Genomic DNA, 24,079 nt, shown 5'->3' on the forward strand with positions numbered 1-24,079 from the left:
AATTCAGATTCTTTGTGGCTCCAATGGACAAAATCAGCAATAGCCAGTGATACTTACTAGACACAAATTTAAACCAATTAATTAATTAATAGAAGAGCTTTTAAATGAGCTAACCAGATTTTTTTAAGAATAGCTAATTGAGCCAGGCATGGTATGGTGGCACATACCTTTGATGAGAGGCAGAGGCAAACAGATCTCTATGAGTTCGAGACAGACGGAGATACATTGTGAAACCCTATCTCAAACAATACCCCCCCCAAAAAAAAAGCTAAATGAGGCCTACATTCAATAATCCAGTATCTCTGAGATAGTTGACGAGAGTTATTTCCTTTCTCTTTCTTTTTTAAGTCCCTGCTATTGAGAATTTCAGCCAACAAAACAGTTGGTTTCAGAGGCAATAATCCCACATCCTTTTTTTCTTTTTATACCACTGAAAAAGCGTGGCCACGAGAGGGCAGTAGGGGACGTTTGTCAGACACTTGGACGTGTTGAGTGAACTCTGTGTGCTCAATCTCCAGCAAGGAAATGGATGACCCTGAGACCATGCTGGGGTCCAGACCATGCTAGCTTGCTCAGGCCCTCAAGGGAAAGCCGTGGCCACTGCTGCAAATACAGACTACGAGACAGGGAATCGAGGCCGCGAGGGCACCAAAGCACCCCGGGATTGAAAATCCTGTTTTCTGAGGTTGTTAAAGTTGCCTTAACATTTTAGCCACCCCCACCCCCGCCTCCATTAAGAGATAGGCTCGCGGGTCTAGATAATGCAAACGATGTTGCTCCTCCGGTCTCCACAGCACCTATCAGACTCAGGTCCTGCCCTACCTCCAGTGTTCCCAATGGAGCAGGAAACCGGAGACGAAAAGCCAGGCTCCTCTTCGCATTGTAGAAATAATAATTATCAACAACTTCAAACCTCTTTTGACAGCTCGCTGGCTTTCTGGAATTTATAAGGAAGAGAAATTTGCTCCTCCGAAATCCGAGACCCTATCTCAACCCCATCAGCAAGACAGGTCCCTCCGAACTCACCCCTAGCTCACAAGTGAAGAGGGGAGGTGGGTAGGCTGTGTTCGGTGACAGGTGATGCCACGCGAGGGGATGGGTTGCCCTCGTCACTCTGAACCCCTCCCGAGGCCGAGCCAGCTGGCTCACCAGGCCCCAACCTGAGTCCCCAGACCCTGGAAGCACCTTTCTGGCCCCCTGGCTACTGACAGTGTCCGCTGAGCGAGGCGAAAGCCCAGAGCACTGTAGCTCAGCCCGGTTCTTGAGTGGACAGGCTGGGGGATTCGGTCTGCGCGGGCGGGGCGCGTGGGCGGGGAGGGGGTTAACACGGCCTCTATGATAATGAGCTGCGCGGTAATATAGGAGGCCGGCTGAGGGCGCCGCCACCGGAGCCGAGCCTAGCCGCGCCGCGCGCAGCACTGTCCGCGCAGAGCTGAGCGGGGGCGGCGGGCGCAGCTGCTGGGATCCTTCAGCCGAGGACTAGCGATCAGATCCGGTGGACTCGTGAGCCACGGGGCTGCGGGGAGCGTACGGCCCGGTCGCAGACAGAGCTGGCAGCCGTTCCCGGAGAAAATGGGGCCGAGCGGGCCGGGAGCAGAAGGGAAGGAAGCGCGGGATCGCTGATGTCAGAGCAGCCCGGAAAGTCGCGCCGGGGAAACCTGAAGACAGCCGGCTTTGCGCCTCCCCGGAGGGACCCTGCCGGACCCCACGCCCCTTCGCGTCCGGGTCCCTGGGCTCAGGCGACCGGGGAGAAGACGCGCGGACCTAATCGAGGGCCACCACAGGAATACAGGCAGGCGGCCGGCGCGGGCCGTGGATTTTAATGATCTTGGGTTGCATGTGGACCTGGCTGTCCGACTGACTCGGGTCAGGCAGGGACTGGGCGCGCGCTGCCCTGGGCAGCCGCCAGCCGAGTCAGACGAAGCGGAGACGCAAGGACAGACAGACGCCGCCGAGCTGGGTAAGCGGAGCCTTCCGCCCTCTCCCTGAGCGCGCGCCCGCGGCGGCTTCTTCGGCGCAGCCTCCCCAGGTCCCCTTGGGGTCCCGGCCCCGACCACGGCTAGGCAGTGGCGGCGAGTCTCCGCGCGTGATCCGCCACTTTCGCAGCTATGGTCTCTTGCTCGGGCTTCCGGGCCATCGACTCCGGAGGCTCCGGTGGTTCTGGCGCTCCGTGGCGCGCTTGCAACGCGCACCTGCCAGCGGTCTGCAGCTCTGGGGAGCGCCTGGGTGGTGAGGTTGTCCCACGGTTGGAGCCCAGAGAGGGCCTCAGTAGAATTAGCGAGATAGTCTGGGGCCACTGTGGCCAGAGGCTGGTTAGGGGGCGTTCACCCGGCGCTGTGGTCCCGGGTGGCCGCTGGCGGTTCCAGTGGTTCAGTGGACTGGGAATCGGGAAGGAGAAGGCATCGTTTGCGCGGGTTCCGGGAAGCCCTGAAAGCGGTTTGGAAGCACTGTGGTTAAATGTTCCTGCCCCCATCCCCCATGGCATAGTGCCCAGCTGGGGCCCGGCCCCCTTGGTTTGAAGTGGGAGTTTGTCCAGAGTCCAAGAGGCTCCTTAAAGCTCATTTCCCTCTATGTACTCTTTTTTGCCCCACCTCACGAAGTGATAGGGTCTTAGAAAATTCTAGCTTCTTTTACTCACGGGTAGTCTTCATAAATGTTCATCTTGATCTGAATGGTCAAAAAGAGTCCCCTGAAACTGTCATTCTAGGGACCTCAAAAATGTCCACCTGTTTAACATGATCCTTGCCCTAGGAGGAGCTACCTCTTCAAACAGCTCAGGCAGAGATAAGAGGGAGAGGAGGGGGGTTGGGGTGGGGGACTTGGGATACCAGGTCAATCACCACAGTCTGGAAAGGAGAGCTCATAGTTGTTGAGGGCAAGAATGTTCAGTTCTGTAGAGAACCCAGACCATAGACAACATAGCCACCCATATGCAGAACAGACAGAGATGGGTGGGTTTGGGGAGTGGGGCTACCAGATGTCTTCTGAAGGCTCATCTGTGGAGGATTAGACATTTTGAGACACGTCCATCCTTGCAGCGGACCAGGTCTATACAGTCGACTATCTGGGCTGGACCACAGGTAGGACTGGGCTGGCCACTTTCAAGAGAACTAGAGTCAGGTTCAGCTCTCTGACATTCCATACAATAGCAGGCCTGTCATACCGAGCCTCTTTCCAGATCTTGAAACTTCACTCTTCCCTCTGGACCAGCTCTGAATGTTGGGGCCTTCCAGTGAGCACCAGTATCCCCAGAAGAGCTTAGCCCTGGCTGGAGGAATTCAGCTGTTCCTAATTGAAATGCACAACTATTGTGCAATCACCCCAGAAAGCTCCTAGAGTTGCTCGCAGCCCTCTATCCTCTGACCTCCAGGCGGGAAGATAGAAGAATTCATTAACTTCTCTTCTCACAGAGCATTGTCAGAAGTAATTACCTGTGATCTCTGCTGGGGGGCTAGGAGTGGAAAATTGAGAGAGGGCAGGGAACCAAGGAGGCAGAGTGGAATCTGTCCCATACCCCAGGAGATTGTTTTCCTGTCTGTCATCTACCTGTCATCATCTCCCTTAGTGCTAGGCCCCCACCCATCCTGCAACTTGCCTCTGCTGCCACTAGATAGTATTACCTAAAGAATACCTAAAGAACCTGTCTCCTCTTTCTCACAGTTAATCCTGTCCAGAAACCTGTTGATAAAGGAGGGGCTATAAAGACAGATTGCCCTCTCTATTCTCTTACTGTTTGTCCTAAGAAAACTGCACTAGAATGGGGGCAAATAGTCTTGAAAATCAATTAAAAGGACATGGCTTTTGGCCCATGTACAGGGAAGACTCTGCTGAAGAGCACTAAGCCCTGAAATGACAAAGTCTTCAATGGTTTCCAGGTACTACAGCCTGGCAAGGAAGTCTCAGCTGCACCCTTTTCATTGGCAGGGCATAGGGACAGGGGACCCTCACACCCTGGATCCAAGCAGGGGTGAAGAGCTGCTTACCTTTTGGCCTAAGTCTAAAGGAAGAACAGACAGTGATATCATATGACTATTGCTCAAAGCCACACCACCCCAAGAAATGCTGGTCCCTGTCAGAGCAGCTCTGAATGTTGTCTCCCCGTCTCCAGACTGCCAATGAAGGATTGCCCTCCAACATTCTTGACCAAGAGAAGTTGCAGATGTGGTAGATGCTTAAGTTCAGCATCTGTTTTGCAGGAGTTCTATGTTCAAAATAAGGTTAAGAAGCCTCAAAGAATAGCCTCTACTAGGCCCCTCTCCCAGGCCTATTACAAATACTCCCGATAATTCAGCTAATCTTTATTTCATGGGCATGTTACAAGGAGACACAGGAGCAGGAGGGGAAGCCAGTGACATGCTTAAATACACAGGACAGCAGCTGGCAGGAGCTTTAAGCTTGCCAGCGCAGGCAATCTGAAATATTTGTGGTGCTGGAGTCATCACTGTTTGTAGAGCTGTATGGTTTCTGTTCCACCTTGCTTTCTGATTGCCTCTGTAAGATACAGGATTTGGTGTGGGGGAGGCAATTCCTGTTTCCAGACCCCTCTCCCCAGCTGTCTTCCTGCATTGCTACACAGCTGTCTCTGCACAGAAAGACTAGGGTACAATATACTTCTGTCCATCATAGCAAATGGAGAGGCAAGGAGCACAGAGCCAACCCCCCTCCCAACCCCATGCAGATCATAAAGAGACAGGAGCATTGTGTTACACAGTCTGTTAGCTAGAATAATCCAGGACTGCCCACAGGGAAGCAAGAGAAGCAGGCTTTGAGGGGCTGGATGGAGTTTTTACAGCTCATATGTACAGCACCCCAACACCACCCCTTCCCCCACGACTATCCCTCCCCCAGGGCTGTCTGTTATCAATTCATTCTATGTGAGTGTTCTGTCTCTCCCCATCGCATATGCTCAGTTCAAACAATGATGAATGGAACTGATTCCCTTATGGGAAACAGTTTTTTCACATAGTTACAAAGATTTCATGCCTGATTAGAGTAAATGAGGGGTGGGTGTGCCATCCCCTGCTTTTTTTGTCGTTTCTAAAGGTGAACCCCCATGGAGACAAAAAGAAAGGCAGTTCCTCCCGGGGTCAAACAGCTGGTCCCAAGGAGCCTGTGGGGGATGGCCGATCTGAAGGGGCCACCCTCTCTCCTCTGCTCAGCCCCCAAACTCTTTTGGGCTCTATTCCCTGGCATCTGGGCATATGGAACCTCAGTGCAACTTTACGCTGCTCCATCTTGAATTGGAAAGCAGGAATAGAGGTGAGAATATTCTTTGTTGGAGATCAGAGTCCCTATGGAGTTCAAGTATAAAGTGAGAGAAGGGAGGGAGGGTGGTAAGAAAATAGCTTACAACTGAGCTCTTCCAGAAAGTTCCCTGCTCCAGCAGCTGGTTAACCATTAACCTGACTTGGTCTGGCCATGTCCCTCATCTGGGTGGCAGGATATCTCTGGGAAACCCTGAGAACCAGCAGGTGTTCTCCAGATGTCTCTCTTCTCCCAGCGGAGTGGTTGGGGTTACCCCTCCCTGCTGTCTTCCTACAGCCCCTGGCTAGTACCTGCCCCACCTGCTCATGCTTTCCTTCTTCAAGCACTCCCCTCTCTTTATCTGTCCCTTTGCCCAAGCTGTGCAAGCTGCTCACATGGCACTGTGCAGTCAGAGACTGAGAAGCAGGCAAGGGCTGGGCGAACTGATAAGGAGGATTGGGTTCACACAGGACTCCAAGCAAACTGGGCACAGGTAGCTTTGGAAGTATAGATCAACCCATTAGGCCAGAGTTCGCTTGGAAATGGGGTAGCAAAAGGTGGAAGAGGAAATTTGGACAAAGCCTCTTGTTCTTCCTACTGAAGCATGGTTCACTAAGAGATTCTGAATGCCTCTGACCTGTAGTGCTGTTTTTGGAAATCTGAGGTTAAGCCACTTGATAGGAGGTCTTTCCAAAGCACTTGGCCCCTCAGAGCTGCCTTGCTGAAGTCCAGAGAAAAGCAGGAGGAGGATGGAAAGTGCAGCTCAAGACACAGGCATGAAGGCTCACGTGCGGTGATAATAGAAGCCAGGATGTAGACAGGGTTTCAGATAAACAGAGAGACAGGAGACAGAGGGAAGATAATGATAGAGACTGACAGTGTACTGAGGTGGGAGAGCCAAGAACCTGAGCTGAGAGCCAACTACTGAGCCTCGGGCACGCACAGTCTCCTTCAGTGGGCTCAGAGCATGAAGCTCTGGGCTCCAGGAAGGAAAAGTAGCAGGTTATCTCCACTAGAGGGAACTCTTGAAAACCACACTTGTCCTGAAACACTGGCTTTTGTGGATTGTTTTTTTTTTTTTTTTTTTGGGGGGGGGGCGAGGGAGGGGAGGGGAGGCTACTTTAGAAACTCCCAACCATCACTACCCAGAGACCACAACTGGAATGGCAGAGGGCAGAACTGGAACTTTTCACTGCTGTTTGGCACAGAGGGGTGGGGTCAGGAGAGAAAAGGCCAAGTGGTAAGGGTGGGCTTCATTAAGCAGTGTTTACCAGGCTTTCAGGAAAAGCTAGCCTCATAGGAGGTGTGTGTGTGTGTGTGTGTGTGTGTATGTGTGTGTGTGTGTGTGTGCGCGCGTGACTATGAGAGGCCAGCCCCATAGGACTTGTCTGGGTGAAGGGGGTGAGAGAGGCTTGACCCACACAGTTCATGTCTGGGTGGCCAGGGGAAGGAGTGTATGCTCAAAACAGCAGGCGATCCAGTCCTGGCTGCCTCACCAAGAGTGTCTTTCCTTTCTTTTTTTATCAGCAAGTAAAGTTCTGGCCCATCCCCAAGTTCCTGTCAGGCCTTCCCTTCTTCTCACTCCCTAACGTGGATTTCCAGCCAGTCCCAGCAGTGGCAGCACTGCTCTGGAGGAGACTTTTTTAAAAAGACCTTTCAGGAACTAAACGCATGTCAACGTTGTATCACTGACTTAATCTTTGTCTTCGTACTCTCCCTGGGAGCCTGTCTCTGAATTCTAATTCCCCCTTTCATTTCAACAGAGGACAATATTGAGAGAGAACACGCACAGAGCGCAGAGGCTTCTCTCATCCACTGAGATAATAACTGTCCAACAGAGGATAGAAAAATATTGAAGTTTGGGGATGGGCAGGGAACCAGAGATCAGTGTCTCTCCAGATCTGATACCATCCCCTGATATTTAATCTCAGCTTCCCTCTGGCTCAAACTTACCTAGGGTCAAGAGTGGAGGGGAGAGAGGACAGAGGAAAGAAAGAAGCAAAATAAGATAAATGTGTTGTGTTATGAAAGTTTAATCCTGCTTTTCCTTGCCTCAAATTACTTTCAGGATGAGAGAAAAGGCAGTAAGTTCAACTTGTCTTTCAGAACAGAGGTAGGAAGGGGCCCTGGAGCACAGACTGAATATATGTTAAATGACTGTCTCCCCTCTATGACCCCCAACATGTACACACACACACACACACACACACAGAGAGAGAGAGAGAGAGAGAGAGAGAGAGAGAGAGAGAGAGAGAGAGAAAGAGAGAGAGCTACACCCCCCCAGAGGCTCTGTGAGCCTTGAGCATCCAGCCTTCTGGCAGACCTACTTTTGCCCTTCTCTACTCTCTGTGAGGACTCAGACTCACAGACTTTCTGTTTTGTGTGTAGACAGCCTACCTTGCAGCTTTGGTTTCTCCTTTGGGTGTTAAGAGAACATTTCTTGAGTCGTGGAGCTGCTGTTTCTGCCCCTTATGGTGAACCACACAGATGCTGAAAGCAGGAATTGGAATCCATTCGGGTTTAAATAGATAGAGATCGATCACTTGTGTACTGCCAAGAGTGTGGTAACTCACAGCCCAAGGATAGAAGAGCAAATGCTTCTACCTTCAAGGAACCACAACCACGGCATCTGGAGCTGTGGGAGAGAACTGCACAAGCCACATACCCCCAGGCACCAGTCAGAGATGACAGGGCGGGGGTTCAGAGGAAGGGAAGGAAGGGTGTCACTCAGAGCTTGTACCCTGTGTCATTCACTGCATGGTAGATTCCTGGGAGAAACTAGTGGGTACCTGAGAAATCCTACCTGAGGGTCCTATTAAGAGGGGCCATCTGACTTCCTCTTAGTGTCATCCTTACCCTTCACCCCTCTCCCATGGGTTTTAGGCTAGCAGCCCTGGAGTTGTTAATTATTAATCAGTTCCTACAGCACCGTTTTCCCAGAGCCAAAGTCTGGAGAGGTTTTTCTGTGGCATTCCTTCCCAATATCCTAGAGCTGGAGATGTGAACACTAGTGTGGTTCACTGGGAAATGTCACTCACTGCTCATCCCTATTTCAAGCTGAGTGTTTAGTAAAGATGAAGGCCAAGGAGGGCCAGCAGAGGGGAATTAAAAGGGGGCAGATGTCATCTCCCTTGAGGACTCTCATCCCACCATGGGAAATAGAACTCTTCCTGAACCTTAGGTAAGAGGATCTTGCACTGGGGTGTCCCAGACGAGGAACAGGCCTGAGCTTCAAAAGACCTGAGAAGCCTTTGCAGTTATGCCCTGGAGCATCTGTGTGGGTATATGGATGGGTATCTTGAAGAGGGGACTGATAATTGTGAAGAACCACTCAAGTCCAGGCCTTGGACTGCAGCTGGCACCTTGGCCTCTTAGTTCTGACCCATTATAGCCCTGCCTGCCTGTGGAGAGGACCAGCCTGCTGGCAAAGTAGCAAGGGGATGTTACAGCTTTGAAGTTGTTTCCTGCTTCTAAAAGTGAAAGGCCTCCACTGAGCTGGGTAAATATTACACTGGCCTCTGACCTCCCACCTTCCCTGCCTGTCCCCCATGTCTGCTTCCCCTTCCTCACATTTCGTCCCAAGTAACAAAAATACCTGAAGGAGAAGACCCTAGTTTCTGAACTCCCTGGAAGACCAGTTCTCAGTAGAACCCAGGCCCCTTCCCCATCTGTAGACAGGAGATCCATCCTGAGCCAGCAGGACCCCACTCTGCATCCTTGCTTCGAGTCTGCCGCTGTTTTTGAGGGGGTCTATAGACCTAGGATAGGATGGCTGATCCTCAGCCTCAACCTGCCTGGAGGTTCCTAATTTGTCCTTTCACTGTCAGTGACAGAAGCCTACAGCACCAGACAACACCCCCAGGTTTCCTCAGAAGAATGAAGTTCTTATCTGAGTGACCCAGGGTAGCAATCCTTCCAGGTTTCCAACTCAAGCTCTTATAGACTAATATAAACCACATGTGTAGCTGGAAAGCCACCAGGAAGCCTCACATAGAGGGTGTGAGGCCTACTAAGAGGCAGACAGATGGCCGGGAAGAGTGTGGTGTCACCTACAGCTCCTGCCACATAAGAACAAGGGAAGAACAAAGGACTTCCCTTCACACTTTTTGCACCCTTCCTGAGGGTTTCTCACCTGTTGACCTTCTCCATAACTCCATTTGTTCCCTTATAGCAGGAGGGAGATGAGAGCATGCCTGACACTCTGGTGAGCTGACTCCTCCCTCCTGCCCAGCACCCCTGTCTCCCTCTGTGTTTGTGATAGGTTTTTTTGTAATTTTCAAGAGCTTTCACTTGCCTGTGTTTCTAGAGCTAGGCAGAAGAAGATGATGTTAAGAGAGTTAGAAAAAATGATGACTGCTGCCAACTGGAAACATCATTTTAAAAGTCTAGAGCAGAATGAAGCCAGGGATGTTTTCAATTTATTCACGTACCCCTCACCCCCAGTTTTCTCTATTTATTTGGAATTTTTTGAAAAGGCAAGATCTTACTTAAAGAAAATGTGTGGGATTAGAATATAAGATCTGGATACTCAGTGGAATCTGGAAAAAGCAAAATCCATGGGAGCCTTGGCAGTGAGGCCATAGGCATTGTTTATAGTTGGCATTTAAATATGAGAGTTGAGATTTGAATTCTGACTTTGCTGTGTTTGGGGTTTTGGTACCCTCAACTCTTAGGAGTAAAGAAGGACACTGTCTTAGACCTAGTCAGTTGGCATTGTTCTGAGAGTCAACCTCCAGAAGGGAAAGAGCAAATGCCTGGCTGCAGTTAGGAGGTGCTGTCTCATACTGAAATAGTGTACACAGGGCAAGCACAATAGGAAAAGTGTTGGCAGGTCTAGGAGGGCCCAGAAGCTTGGGTCTAATCCTTTGCCTTTGCCCATCATTTGTAGTGCCCTCTTAGACCTGTGCACTCTCCCATGGCCCAGCTGGGCAGGAGCCTCATTCCATGTTGGAGTATAAAACATGGGATAGTGGCATTGAGAAGATATCCCTGCATGTTTGACATGACTACAAAGGCCTACTTCAGAAGATGGGGACAGACATAACATGATGCCTCAATTCTCTTTACTAGACATTTTTAATGTATTAAAATAAACAGATGTGATGTGTAGAACACTTGGGAAGTGTCTGAGTATTTGAAAATAGTTTTAACTTAACTTCAAATAACAGCTATGAAACCTAAGACCAAACGGGGCAGTAGATTGCCCTGTATCACACAGCAAGTCATTATTTACTGCACTCCAATTGTCCCTTCCCAGTGGACCTGCCTACCTGATCACTTCTCTCTCCAGCCTCTTGCTCCCATCCTGTACTCAGTGACATCATCAACTCTCTGTTCCCGGGTTTGGCTAGACACACGGCTCACGATGAGGCAGTATCCTCGGGAGAACTCACCACGCCTCTTTTCTGCCCATCTGCTGGCCTTTAACACACATCCACAGCTCCTACTGGCACTGAGCAGTATGGGGAGAAAGACTCCCCCTCTTTTCAATAGCTCCAACCAGCTTTCCTACATCCATCTCCAGTCTTGCTATTTGCACAGTCAATGGCTCTGGCAAGGCCAGGCGGCCTTTCCCTCCTGAGAGGCACTGTGGGCACTGTTTGTGTTTCGGTCTCTATAGACTCAGCATTCACAACTTGAAGAGGCTGAGACAATGACCCCAGCAGCTGCCTGCAGATTGCTGGCTGGGAGGCACAGGCCAAGAGCTCTGACTTCAGGGATCTGCCTGCAGAGGAGCAAGAGGCAGGGAGTGTCAGGCCACAAGGTTTTGCCCTCTGTATCTGTAGGCTTTCCCAGGCAGCTCTGTCTGGCCCTTAGAGATGGGGATGGATGGGAGATATAATCCAGAGGACTGGTTCAGACCTCTGGCTTCTGCTACATACCCCCTACATTGTTGTCACAGTGTTCCCTAGCTGTGATGTAAAGCCTTGGGGGTAGGGAACTAAGGGAAGCTGAGGCCCCTGACTGCTGGCTTGTGCACTGGAAGGGCCAAAATTTTGATCCAGAGAGAAATGAAAGCTTCAGCAAGGATCTATCCAGATAGGAGAAATATACTTTACTTGCAAGGAGTTTGAACATGGTGCTGCCTAATTGAGTTTGATTGAACAAATGTTTACAGAATATGTGCCATAGGCTGATAGAAAGAAGGTAAGTCACCACTCTGGCTCTTGAAGAGCTGACAGTGTTGTAGGAGAGAGCATGTGCACACATACAATACAATTATAGATATTGCAGGAAAATAGAAGAGAGACATGAATCAGCCATCCAACCCAGGAAGAAGCCATCCATAGAGGACACGATCTGCATCATTTGGAGAAACCAAGCTACAGTTAAAAGATGACCAGGTCTCCAGTGATGAGTTGTTTTTAATGGATTAAAAAATAAATAGGTGTCATGTATAGAATATTTGGGAAATGTTTCTGAGTATGTGAAAGGCAGGATAGAATGGCAAGCTTGCTGATTGCTGAGTTCTCTATCCACTTCTGGCCCTGCAAGCAGGAGTCTGTTGTTTGCTGCTCAGTAAATTAACTGGAGGAAAGACTGTTGAAAAATACAGGGAACTTTCAGGTCCAAACAACTGATCCCCAGCTACTGACCATAACTCCCAAGTAAGTAGAGTTAGTTCTCACAACTTTGCCACCATACCTGGCCTTAGAGCAGGGTGATAGGAAGGCTGGGCTGGGATTAACCCTGGTTTCCCCTGGAGCCAGAGTTCTACTAATCATGTTAAAATTAGCACTCTCTTGACATGCAGGGGCAGAGCTGCTGAACTGAGGTTTGGTCAATTCTCAGCTAGCACAGGCTCTAACTTCTAATCATTGTCATAAACAAGACTGAAGCAGCTGCTCACTCCAGTCTATTATCAGCTTGGTTGGAGACAGAGAAATTTAAATGACAGTAAGATGCTTAGCAAAAAAATGAGAGTCAGTGTTAAAAATAAAGAAAACAAGACAGCTTGTTTCTTGTTGAAATAGAAGAGTTATTAAACAGCCTTGAATTAATCAGTGATCTGCCATGTCTGGAGATTGAAAAGCAGGAGGTGGGGCTGAGAGCTAGGAGAGGTGAATGGGGAGAGAAGCCCCAGGGCAGTAGGCAGGAGCTGTTCCAGTTTAGGCTGGCTGCAGAGACTTGGTCTTCAGAAAGGAGCTGGCAGCAGGTTTCCTGCCCACAGGGAAAGTCAGGCTGAGGAAGGGAATTTGGCACACTAGTCTCCAAGTGCATGCATTAGTACATCTGGACTCTTTTCATCCACCAACACCCATGCAGCTCCTGGGATTTTCTATAGGCCCCAGCAACTCCAGTGCTTCTTCTCATCAGCTAGATCTGGGCCAACTGGCATTTGATGGCTGGTCAGAAGCTCTCAGAGGTTCCTAAGAATTCAACTCAGTGATACCTTTTAAACCAAATCCTCATTCCCAAAGGATGGTAGCAAGGTATCTGTAGGCATGGTTGTCTGTGCTTTACCCCTGAAGCACCACCCCTAGTAGGCAGCAGGTAACTGCTGTGACCGAGATGGGGACCCCTTAAGACCTGTGATAAGTATGTGCTTGCTCGCTCTTGGCTACCTTGTGGTCTTGGATGCTGGTGCTGCGGATCAGCAATACAATTTGTAAATAATATAAGCCTCTATATGTTTACTTGGGTCCAAGTGGCTGCAGGACCACAAGTAAGAGAGATTCATCTGGACCTCGGGGGTTGTGGTTTCGGGGAGGGCAGGCAGGACCAGAGAAAAGCTTCAACTACAGATATCCCCAACTCTGGACACAATGTTGCCTACCCAGAACTATAGGGTAACCCCTAGAGAAGGTAATTTCTTCTTAGAAATGCCAGTTGCTGGCACTCACTCCAGGTATTGGATAAACAGGATGGTGTATGTAACTCTCAAAGCCTAGAGTCCAAGTCTTCATGCACACCTAGAACCTTAACCAAAACAGTTAACCTGGACTATCCCCAAGTCATATTACCTCTAAAGTGGTGATGCTAAGGCCATTTGCCCTCACAGACTTACATAAGGGGCATATGAGTGGGGTGATGTGTCTCAAGGAACAGCAATCACTTTGCAAAGTAGAGTTCCTTGGAGAAATGGAACAACTCATAAGAAGAAAGGTTTTATGAAAGGGTTTGAATGTGTCTGGGAGAGGGCTGACTTGCACACATGTGGAGTGAGGGAAGCGGCATCCATGCACAAGCATTGCCTGGGAATAATACACTGGATCTTGAGGCTGTCACGGCAGGGGCATTTTCTTTGCTCTTTGACCCTGGCACATTATTTCTCTTCACCCTTAGCTCCCCATCCCTCAGGCTACCTCCTGCCTGTTTACCCTTTTCCAGGCTTCTCTCTCACACCTCATTCATCATCCTGGGCCTGATTCTCCTGCTCCTCACTAGGGAGTTCTTTTCATCCCTTGCAACCCCAAGTTCTCCCATGGCCCTAGACCTTGATATGTCTGTCTAGAAATGATAAGGCCTCAAAGGCATCCAAAGTATGTTTCCCTGTTCCCACCAAGAACTGATGGCACTGCAGATAGTGAAGAATCCTCCAGGTTGGGTACCTGTGTATTTTGGCACAGATGAGATCCTAAAAAAAAGACAGACTTCTGCCAGGAATTCCACCCATCCCTCCATCTCCACTAATCACTTTTACCTAGCTTCATGTTACCTCCTCTGCTGGGTATATGAATGTGAACTTGTCTGCTACCTAAGACAGGCTGGCTTGACAGTATCTGTTCTGCAAGAGCCAGAGCCTCAAAGGAAAAAAAATAATGGGAACTGAAGGTGAGAAGGAGCAGGCTGTATAATCAGCTTCCTTGGGAAAGAGTTGACTCCTATTCTAAGGCTGGCTCTTGGTTCAGGAAAAAACACTGGGGAAGAGAGGCTGGGGAGATAGGATAAAAAGAAATTTCTTTTATGTAATGAGCAAACACTGTGTGGAAGAGGTCAGGGAATGTGAGCTCCTGCCTGGTGGGCTGTCCTTTCAGCTCCTCCTCTGCCTCCTTTCTTCCATCGTGACTCATTCAAAGGCCATGAGGATGTGAGAGGGTGAACCAGACATGGTACAACCAGAAGACTGTCAACAGGGCAGGAAGGATAGGACCTGCAACATTGATTAAGTCCAAGAGGGTTAGTCTCCATATCAAAGTGCTAGGTGATAACCTCTCACCCAGTTTGGAATGCAGCATCTTGACCTTTAAGGAGCCACTGATGCCAATGGGATGGCAATGTTTCTTCAAAAACACACACAAAAAATAATAACTTAGAGCTAGAGAGTTTATAAAACACCTCTTATCCTTGTCTCCTTGATTCTTACCACAACCCTCTTACCTTTTTACAGAGAGTAAAGTAAGGTTCTCTTCCTCCAAAGGTTCATGTGCAAGATAACCCAGTTAGAGAGAGTAATAGACCCGTGATAAGTATGTGCTCACTCTTTCTTGGCTAACTCGTGGTCTTGGATGCTGGTGCTGCAGATCAGCAATACAATTTGTAAATAATTGTATTTATTTAATTATGTAAATAATCTCAAAGAGGTAGGCAGTAAGATTTGAACACGTCTGTCTCCAAAGACCATGCATTTTCTCTGCAGAAAGTACCACAGTGAGTTGCTGTAACTTCCTCATGGACATATTTTGTTCTGAACCTTCCTAGAGGACCTTCCCTTCACTATTCTGCTCTTGATCACTTTGTGTGACCAACTTGCCATATTTTTTATCAATATATACTTCTTGTATTATTCTATAGCCTATAGCACTAGAGTTCTTTTGCCAAGACTTTTTGCACAGGCTAGTATGATCCATTCTTTCTCCTCTCTGTTTTCTCCACCTAACCAGTGATTCTCATCCGTAAGTTCAAGGTGAACAACAGCTGGAATCCTTTCTAAACTGTTCACCTATTTCTCCATGAGCTCCAAATGATCAGTTTTGACAAATGTTTGAACCAAGCACGACAGATAGATCAAACCATTTCTCCAGGAAGACTATCAAGGATAGTGTCAGCTGAGAAAAACTGTTCATTTCCTTCTCTTCACTGTTCAGGATCACACTGAGTGCATTTCTGAGTGGAAGCTTCTGTGCATGCCAGTGTTGCAGAGCAGTCCAGCAAGTACCAGATATAAGTTCTGCTCTCAAAGAATGTCTATCCCAGTGGAGAGACCGGATGTTGTCACACACAAAGGCGTCAGTACTGTACTTTGATGGGTGTAGTAGGTGCTGAAACCAGATTTTCCCACTGTCTTTAGATGAGTGGAAGGGCTGTGAAAGGTGAATAGGGTGATACAGAATGTGGAGGGAGGTTTGGGAAGAGAGCTCCTTAGAAAACAAACTGAGCCAAGGGTTATAGGGAGGTACCATTATATTCCTTCTCAGGTCTTTGATGGGATTGAAGATTAGCAGTTATACAGCAGTATAGTACATATCTTAGATAGAACATATTAAGTATTAGATTCAGGTTCTTTAGGATAGGATACCCTTTGGAATGATCCTTGTAACATACCATTTACCTACACTCTAGACTTCTCTGCATTTTAGTATGTGTTTTTTGCTTGATATTGTTCGCATTGATTGTAGTTTCATCTTATCTAGGTCATTATTCCTCATTACTCCTGGAAAATATTTAATAACCATTCCTTTGTATATAGTCTTGTATTAAGTTAGAACCTTCTTATTTAGACAAAAAATGGCAGATGTAGTGGGTAGCCATAGCTTTGGTCTGGAAGTTCCAACCCCCACTGAGGTTTTGGTAACTATCACGCCCACAAGGCGGGGCCAAGGGAGGGCCTGCAGACCCGAGATTGGGACATGCCCCCCTCTTGCTGCTGGGAGCCTGGACGCTAGAGGTGTAAGGAGGAGAGTTCTCCAGAGAACATTGATAAACTACTGCTGCGTCTTTCCCAGAACCCTCAACCTACCTATTCCTTCATTTGTAAGTTACACCATTAAATAAATCTCCTTTTAACTACATGGAGTAGCCTTAATAATTTTACCAATACTGTTGGGAGTGAAATCACTCTCAGAGAGGTAGGCAGTAAAGGTTGGAGGGGAAAAAAAAGGCCAGAGCAGCCAGCAGGAGAGGCAGGAACCTGAGTGAGCATCCAGTAGTTGAAGCCTTTCTGGGCAGCAGTGGGGAGTTGTGCCAGGTATTTCCACAGTGAGTCCCTTGCTTTGCCCATGTGCCTGGCAGTATGGTCCAAGAGCTCTGAGACACAGGACCCTTTGTAGGATGTGTGAGCCTGGGTCTTAGATGCAGGTGGCTTTCAGTAGAGTCTGGTACAGAGGAAGGCCTGGGTGGTAATGATATGACTATTATACAAATAATATCCTGGAGAAGGCAATGCTGGGTTTTCAGGGGTTGAAGCAACCCTTCTGGACTTTGGAGAGCCCTAGCTTCTGTATGTGGACACCCTAAACCAGCAGTGATGATGGCCACTGTTCCTAACATAAAGACAGGCATTAGGAATGGAACAAGCTCCTTTTTCCTGGAATTCATCAGGCCCGAGGCCACCAAGGGCAGAAAGAATGGTCTGTGAGAAGAAGCAAAAAGTGCCTTACCTGGTCCTCTGGTGGGAAGGGGCTGGGAGGAAAAGTAGCAACATTATCCTCTTGGAAGAAAGAGCTGTGGCAAACTTTGGGATCATAACTATGGGTCTTCTAGTCAAGTCAATAGAGAATGGGGTAGAGTATGAAGTGATAGCCAGGTACTCTCTCTGGCTTATTCTTTCCTGACCTTTTGTTTCTCTCTTCTCCTGCTGGTGTGGACTGAAATTATGTCATTCATTCTCTGAAAACATTATGTTTAATGGCAGCATAATATAGTATTATGTAGAATAACTGCAATTTGTTTCATCATGAAAGTGGGGGATTTGTAACCCTGCTTTCCTGCCCCGTTTCATTCTTCTAAGAGATGCAGGCTTTTCCTATACAATAAAGAGAGGCAAGAAGGAAACTGTCTCTCACTCCCCACTAGAAAATATTGGGTTGCTCTGAACGGTGACTGCCTGTTATCAAGCCTTTCACCACAGAACACTCCAGACTCTACCTGTAACTGAGGTACAGGTAATAAATGACCACTAAGGGTAAGTTTAAAGAGGACTGTGTAGTCTTCAGATAAAATACTTACCAAGTTTTACTTAATGTTCTGGTGAGTTGTTTTTTTTTTCCCAAGACTTGTGACAAGAGGGTTTAAATGAAAAGTAAATTTTAGAAATGTAATCCACTTGGAAGTCTGGGGGAAACACACTGGCCCTGTGAAGTTGGGTCTTCCACCTGAGGACACCACCCAAGGTGCTCAGCCTGGTCAATTTGGCTTCTTTATCTGCTAACTGTGGACAGTCCACAAACCTAAGATGACAAGATTCCCAGTAGCAGGAAACATAGCTGGTGAATAATAAAGAATCGCAGCAGTGGCCATTCTTCCTTCATTGGTCTTATTTCTGTGATCATCCTGTTTATGGCCCTTAGGGTTTGATGTCTCCTAACATGAATTTGACCTAGCAAGAGCATCATCCCATGCTTACACTTTTTTCCCTTTGGAAAGACCCTGGGAATTTCTCTTTCTGTGCTTTGACCTAGTAATACTTACAAGAGCATCAACTCACTGCTAAGATAGCTTCCACAGGGGCACAGTTATGATCAAGGGAGCAGTAGACCACCTTTTCTGGTCACCCTTATTCCAGAGGATGGATGTACCCCCAGGATCAGCTTCCGAAGCCTCAGAACCTGCCCATGTATCCTGATTCTTTCCATCCAGCAAGAGATAGGCATACCAAGACAGGCTTTTCCCTGTCCTTTCCCCAAAGGGGGTTGAAGAGGGCAGAGCCCTATGAAGTGGGGCGGGGGGGGGGGCAGTTTAGGTGGCAGGGAAGGCAGCTGCTTGAAATTGATTGCTCTTGTAGTTTAGTTAATACCATGTAGCTCTCTCAGCTCTGCCCTGGTGGCGACCTTTAGATAATAAAGGGAATTCTGGGAGATTTCTGACAGGCTCATGACATATGGAGCGGGTCTGCAAGGTCAGGCAGTGTATCTCCCTGCTCCTGGCCCCAGGGTAATGAATCTTGTTTTGACTTTGCAAAGCTAGCCCAGTCAGTACCCCCAGAAAGAAACAGAACCCCCACCTTCCAATCCCACACCAACCCCTCAAATGAGGGCACATCTTGGGATCCTTCATAAGTCAGAAAGACAACTCAAACTTTTATAGCCTATGTGAGGAAAGGACAAACAGTGGATGTTTTGCTAAGGCCCCAGGAGAGCTGGTGTGGTTTCCAGGGCTCAGTCAGAACACTCAGAGAGACCTGGGAAAGAAAACATCAGAAAACCCTCCCTGGTGTCAGGGACAGTGGTCCTGGGACAGGATCTACAGTGAGAAAGAACTGGAGTGGAAATGAATAGCAACCATCCCTGGGAGTCACCATGTCCCATCATGTTCTGAGGGCTGGCAAGTAACAGTAGCACTGTCTAGGTAGGAGTGGAGGATGGGAACAAGAGAGGCCCAAAGAGGAAAACCTACTCCAGCAAAAGAGCACAGATTAGCAAATCCTGGGGTTCATTCCAAACTCTGCTGCAGAGCAGTAGGTCTTCTGTACACAGCTTAGGGCAGGTAGGAAGCAGGACATAGCTTGCTGCCCTCAGATTTCCAGAATGCCTGTTCAGCACTGTGTGTCTCTGCATTTCCTGTCCCAGTGATAAACATGAGACACACACACACACACACACACACACACACACACACACACACACACACACACACACACACACACACCTTAAACAATAAAGAGAATTCCTAAGCCAAAAAGTTCAAATCCATGACTCTTCCCTGCTATTGGTTGGCTCTATCTGCTGTAGCAAAGATTTCCAGGCTGGTGGGATCAATGACATATTTTAGGGCATTCTGAAGACTGAGAGAATCCAGCTTTCACAGGTGTTGCTCTCAAGGACTGTGAGGGAAGACTGTTCCAGGCCTCTGTTGTCAATCAGAGACAATGTCTTATCCTTACATATCTTTCAGTTATTTTTCTATGCATGCCACTCTTTGTGTCTACATTCCCCTCTCCTCTTGTATAATTTATTTTTATTTTATGTGCATTGGTATTTTGCCTGAATGTATGTCTATGTGAGGGTGTTGGATCCCCTAGAACTGGAGTTGCAGGCAGTTGTGAGCTGCCATGTGGGTGCTGGGAATTGAACCCTGATCCTCTGGAACATCAGACAGTGCTCTTTACTGCTGAACCATCTCTCCAGCCTCCTACATTCCCCTTTTAATGAACATACTGGTTGTATTGATTGGAACCCAACCTCTATCCTTCTATTGACCTAGTTAGTGAAGTAGAGACTCTTCATTCAAATATATTTAGAAGTCTTTGGTACATTTTGAAGTTTTTTGAGGTTAGGACCTCAACATGGGAATATTGGCTGAAAAGACAATTGGACTTTAACCCATTATCCCATCCTTCTGGCTTGAATTGAGTCCCCATGATGGTGCCTGGTTATTCAGCCTCTCTCCAGTGTCAGGGAAACACAGCTTGATGGAATCCAGGGGACTTTGAAAGACTAGAGCATAGGATACCATGCTGGACAGACAACCCATTGTTGCTCCCTGCCTTGCCTCTGGTTTTTTGACTATGGAGACTAGATCTAGTTTAACCCCAACTCCATCTCATAGAAAGTAAAGCTGAAGGAGAAAGGGAAAGGCTGAGTAGTTACTATTACCCTCAGTTTTTCTAGAAATACACATGAGGGCCTACAGTACCACTCAGACTACCTTCTTAGGGGATAAGAAGAAATCAGAGCCCTGATTTCCCCCTCTCCTCTCCTCCCTGCTCTGGGCCAGGGCTAGCCACTTAGCTTCGAATAACACTGGAGTCTCTGAGGAAAATGACATTCCAGTAATGAAGCACATGCAGCTGGTACAGCAGTGACATCTAAATTGTTCCTTTGGTCCTGTTATTTTCTATAGGAAATTCTTCCTCTTCCCTCCTCCCTCCCCCTCTGCCTTTAAATCTTGTGCATAAAATACGCTAATAACAATCTTGGTGTCTCTATGTGAGTGACAGCTGAAATAAGAAAAAGACTAATCGTACCTCCTGCAGTCCTGTCACTAGGAGATTCATTGAGCCTTCTCCCCACCCCATCACATCCCTCCCCCTCCCCCATTCTCCCTTTCTCCATGGTCTCTTCTCAGTGAGAATCATGGCCATTTGAATAATAATATTATAGGCTCCATCAGGGTGACAGTAGGGGGAAAAATCGGCTCAAACCCATGATTATTCCTTCAATCTGATAATTATTTAAATACTAGATAACTTCTTTCAGTCTAATTGTGGCTTTTCAGCCATCAGTGTCCCCAGGGCAGTTCACCCTCTTGCTCACCTTGTGCTACCAACATGCCTGGACTAGCTCTGAGGTTGGTGCTGGAATGTGAGCTTGGCCCACTATGAGGGAGGCCACCCTTCCGTCCTTCCATTGCACTAACCCCATTGTGCCAAGGGAAGATTGGGAAGAATGTATATCAAAATCTCTAGTTCAGAAATTTCTTCCTCCTGGATTTTAATTCATTGAAACCTGAAGCCCATCGCAGGTCCAAACCCTTGCCTCTGGGTATCCCTTGACAGCCCTTTATGATACTCCACTTCAGAAACCACCACAATCTCTTCTGCAGTCTACCCTAGGGATGGGCTATCCCCTTAATATCCTACCTCAGCTGGGTGTGGTGGCACACTCCTTTGATCACAGAGGCAGGTGGATCTCTACGAATTCAAGGCCAGCCTGGTCTGGTCTATGTAGTGAGTTCCAGAATATCCAGAGCTATATAAAGAGACCCTCTATTAAAAAACAAAAAACAAACAGACAAACAAAAAACTTCAGTCCCTTCTGCTGCAGCTCTAACTCTGTTGGAAGAAGGAATTTTCTGTGCTGAGAGTAAATATGGTCCAGCTGTGGAATTATCTATAACCTAAAGAGGTGGGACACTGAAGACATCAGAGCTCCCAAGACAGAAACTAGATGCCATTCCTGGGTGTGACTTTTACCAGGGCCTGACTAGGCTAGAGGAGGCTATTGTCCAGGGCTGGACAGGGGCCATTCTAATCATATATTTTAGACTCTCTACCCCTCATCCTAGGCTTCTTGGGATCTGTCCCCAGCACCAGCTCTTGGGCCAAGTCTAGCACCACATTCCCTTCTGCCATGTGCTGGATCCAACATTGGAAGATACCTTCTGTCTCCTAGACAGCACAGCCTCCAGGTAAAACAATATAACCAGCTCCCAGGACCCACTTCCGACATCGAGGGGAGAAATATTAACTTTGTGTTACAAGATAGTCTGTCCCTGATTGATTTTTGCATCATTCTGAACAAGTAAATTCCTTTCTGTAGGGGTTGGTTGGGTTTTTGTTGGTGGTGGTGGTTTTTTTTTTTTATGTGAAAACAGAGGTAAGTGGTAGATTAGAGTAACCTTAAAATGTCCTTTAATGCCCACCCTGAAACAAAGCTTTCAAATCCAGTCGACTATAAAAGAGATCTAGAGAGGGAATAGATTATCCTCTGCCTTGGAAGAAAGAGGATGAGGGAGTCCCTGAGCCACCAGATTTATCCTGCTCCATCTCTCCCCTTTGATCCTCTGGGTTTTGCTGGGTATATCATCCAGTTGAGGACTGGTCGATATAGGCATCACTACTACTGTGGTGACAGAAAATACTATTACAATGATGACAGTGATGCAAAAGGTGAGTTCCATCAGCACTGTGATGGTGGTGGTGATTACAGTGTTGATGGTGATGGGTAGGGAAAAGATGGTGGAGCTCTATCAGCACTGTGATGGTGGTGGTGATTACAGTGTTGATGGTGATGGGTAGGGAGAAGATGGTGGAGCTCTATCAGCACTGTGATGGTGGTGATGATTACAGTGTTGATGGTGGTGGGTAGGGAGAAGATGGTGGAGCTCTATCAGCACTGTGATGGTGGTGGTGATTACAGTGTTGATGGTGATGGGTAGGGAGAAGATGGTGGAGCTCTATCAGCACTGTGATGGTGCTGGAGGTTTCAATGATGAAAATGATGAAGAAGCTGGGATGGTGAACTCTATCTGGGGTGGTAGAGCTCTATCAGCACCGTGATGGCACTAGAGATGACATGACAATAACAGTGATGCGTGGTAGGGTATGGAAGGCTGAGCTCTTTTATCACCATATGGTACTGTAGGTAACAGTGATGGCAATGGCAGCAGTGATGGAAAACATGCGGACAGTTAAACTTTATCAATATTACAGTGCTAGAGGTGACTAGGGGTAACAATGACTGTGATAGCAAGGGTGTTTGGATGATGGAGCTCTATCAGTACTGCAATGGTTCCAGAGGTGACAGTGATGACAGTGATGGAGAGAGTGGGAACAGTTGAGGCCTGTCAGTACCATGGTGATGCTGGAGGCTACAACAGGGATGGAGCAGGTGGAGATGGTGATACTACCCATGGGTCCTGTGACATGAGATCTAGCATGCACTTTGACTCTATCACAAAATTCTATGCAATTCTAACTCCTACTGCCACCATCTCCTCTGAGGTAAGGGAGGTTAGTGACCACATGGAGGCATATGCACCTAGAGCTCATGGGAAGGGCAATAATGGTGGGAGGAGGGAATCCTGCATTGAGCTGAGGTGGAAATGACTCACCTTCACTTCCTTCCTAGATTGCCACTGACACTTATGCCAGCTGGTCAGGAAGGTATCAGATGCCTTAGGTGGCTGTCACCCAGCACCTGCTGCCTGGATCCTAATCAGAAAGATGGTGTCATCAGACCTGCAAATAAAATATTTAGTGGCACCTGCTTTACCCAGAAGCAAGTGTGAACTCTACTTGGTATCACAATATCCATGGGGAAGATGTTGGGGAAGTTCTGTGGGTGACTCAGAATTCTAGGACAGTATATCCCTGATGGAGAACTGGGGAAGGGAGAAGAAAACTGGTAGAAGAAAAAAGTCCCAGAATATGACAGCTGACTTCATGAACTAGACACAGAGAGATACTGTGATGCAAAGAGGGGCATTTTATTAAAAGAAAACTCTTATTTGGCACTAGCAGAGAAAGTACAGTGTCACAGGCTTCCGCCAAACTGAGGATGGAATATCTGTTCTGAGACTGATCATATGGTAGAGGAAAGCAAGAAGCTGGAAATATCACTTGGTAATAAAGGTTATGGCCTCCTGAGCACATGGTTGATGCTGTGCTGAGGGATTGTGGCAGTGATGCAAATCCTGCATGGCAGGTTCCAGGACTAAGCCCATTTCAGGTAGATGGAGAAAGAGCATCCCAGAGTGACTTGGTGCTCTGACCAGGTGCACACAGCTGAAGCTCTGCTTAAAATCAAATATCTGAGTCCTTCATCCCAGCATTTAAGCATACCACACTCTGCTTTTCACAGGCACAACGGTAGCTGCCCTCCTTACCCTGAGTTCACCTGGGTGGCCCGACCTTTGACCATTGAACCCGCTGTAGAGCATATCTTGGTTCCATCCATCTTGGCATATAAATCTGTGGCCCTCAAGATATCAAACCTTTCCATCCCTTACCACAGGAGACAGTGTCTCCTCTGGACCCCAGTATCCAGTAGCAGCTGCTGGGGTGAGTAGCCTCTGGGTCTGGGGGTGAATTTCCTGACTAGTCACCAGGATCATGCAGTTGGAGGGGTACAAAGAAAACAGGCCTGCTTCAGAGATGTGCTGGAAAAGCCTGTCAGCTACACAGGCAGTATAGAAGGAACTCTGTGGCTACTTAACCCAGACTCTAGGAACTGAAGGAGATGGGCCTCAAGGCATCATTTCATCCAGAAGGAGGAATTTACAGACTGGCTAATTA

At 47.9% G+C, this 24,079-nt stretch overlaps 1 protein-coding gene across 3 annotated transcripts in view; it reads left to right on the forward strand.

Annotated features, from left to right (window-relative positions):
• Nucleotides 1–1,384: 1,384 nt before the first annotated feature.
• The window catches only part of Plxna2 (plexin A2), a 198,767-nt gene continuing 176,072 nt past the window's right edge, over nt 1,385–24,079 (forward strand). The window contains exons 1-3 of one of the 3 annotated variants that reach the window (XM_076548301.1): nt 1,385–1,960; nt 21,349–21,471; nt 23,646–23,845. The gene's annotated coding sequence lies outside the window, so the exon portion shown is untranslated. Of the gene's footprint in view, nt 1,961–21,348; nt 21,472–23,645; nt 23,846–24,079 lie in introns of those variants that run through there. The other 2 variants (XM_006986754.4, XM_076548303.1) reach the window with 2 other exon arrangements.

Source organism: Peromyscus maniculatus, chromosome 11, assembly GCF_049852395.1.
Source record: "Peromyscus maniculatus bairdii isolate BWxNUB_F1_BW_parent chromosome 11, HU_Pman_BW_mat_3.1, whole genome shotgun sequence".
NCBI classification, from domain to species: domain Eukaryota; kingdom Metazoa; phylum Chordata; class Mammalia; order Rodentia; family Cricetidae; genus Peromyscus; species Peromyscus maniculatus.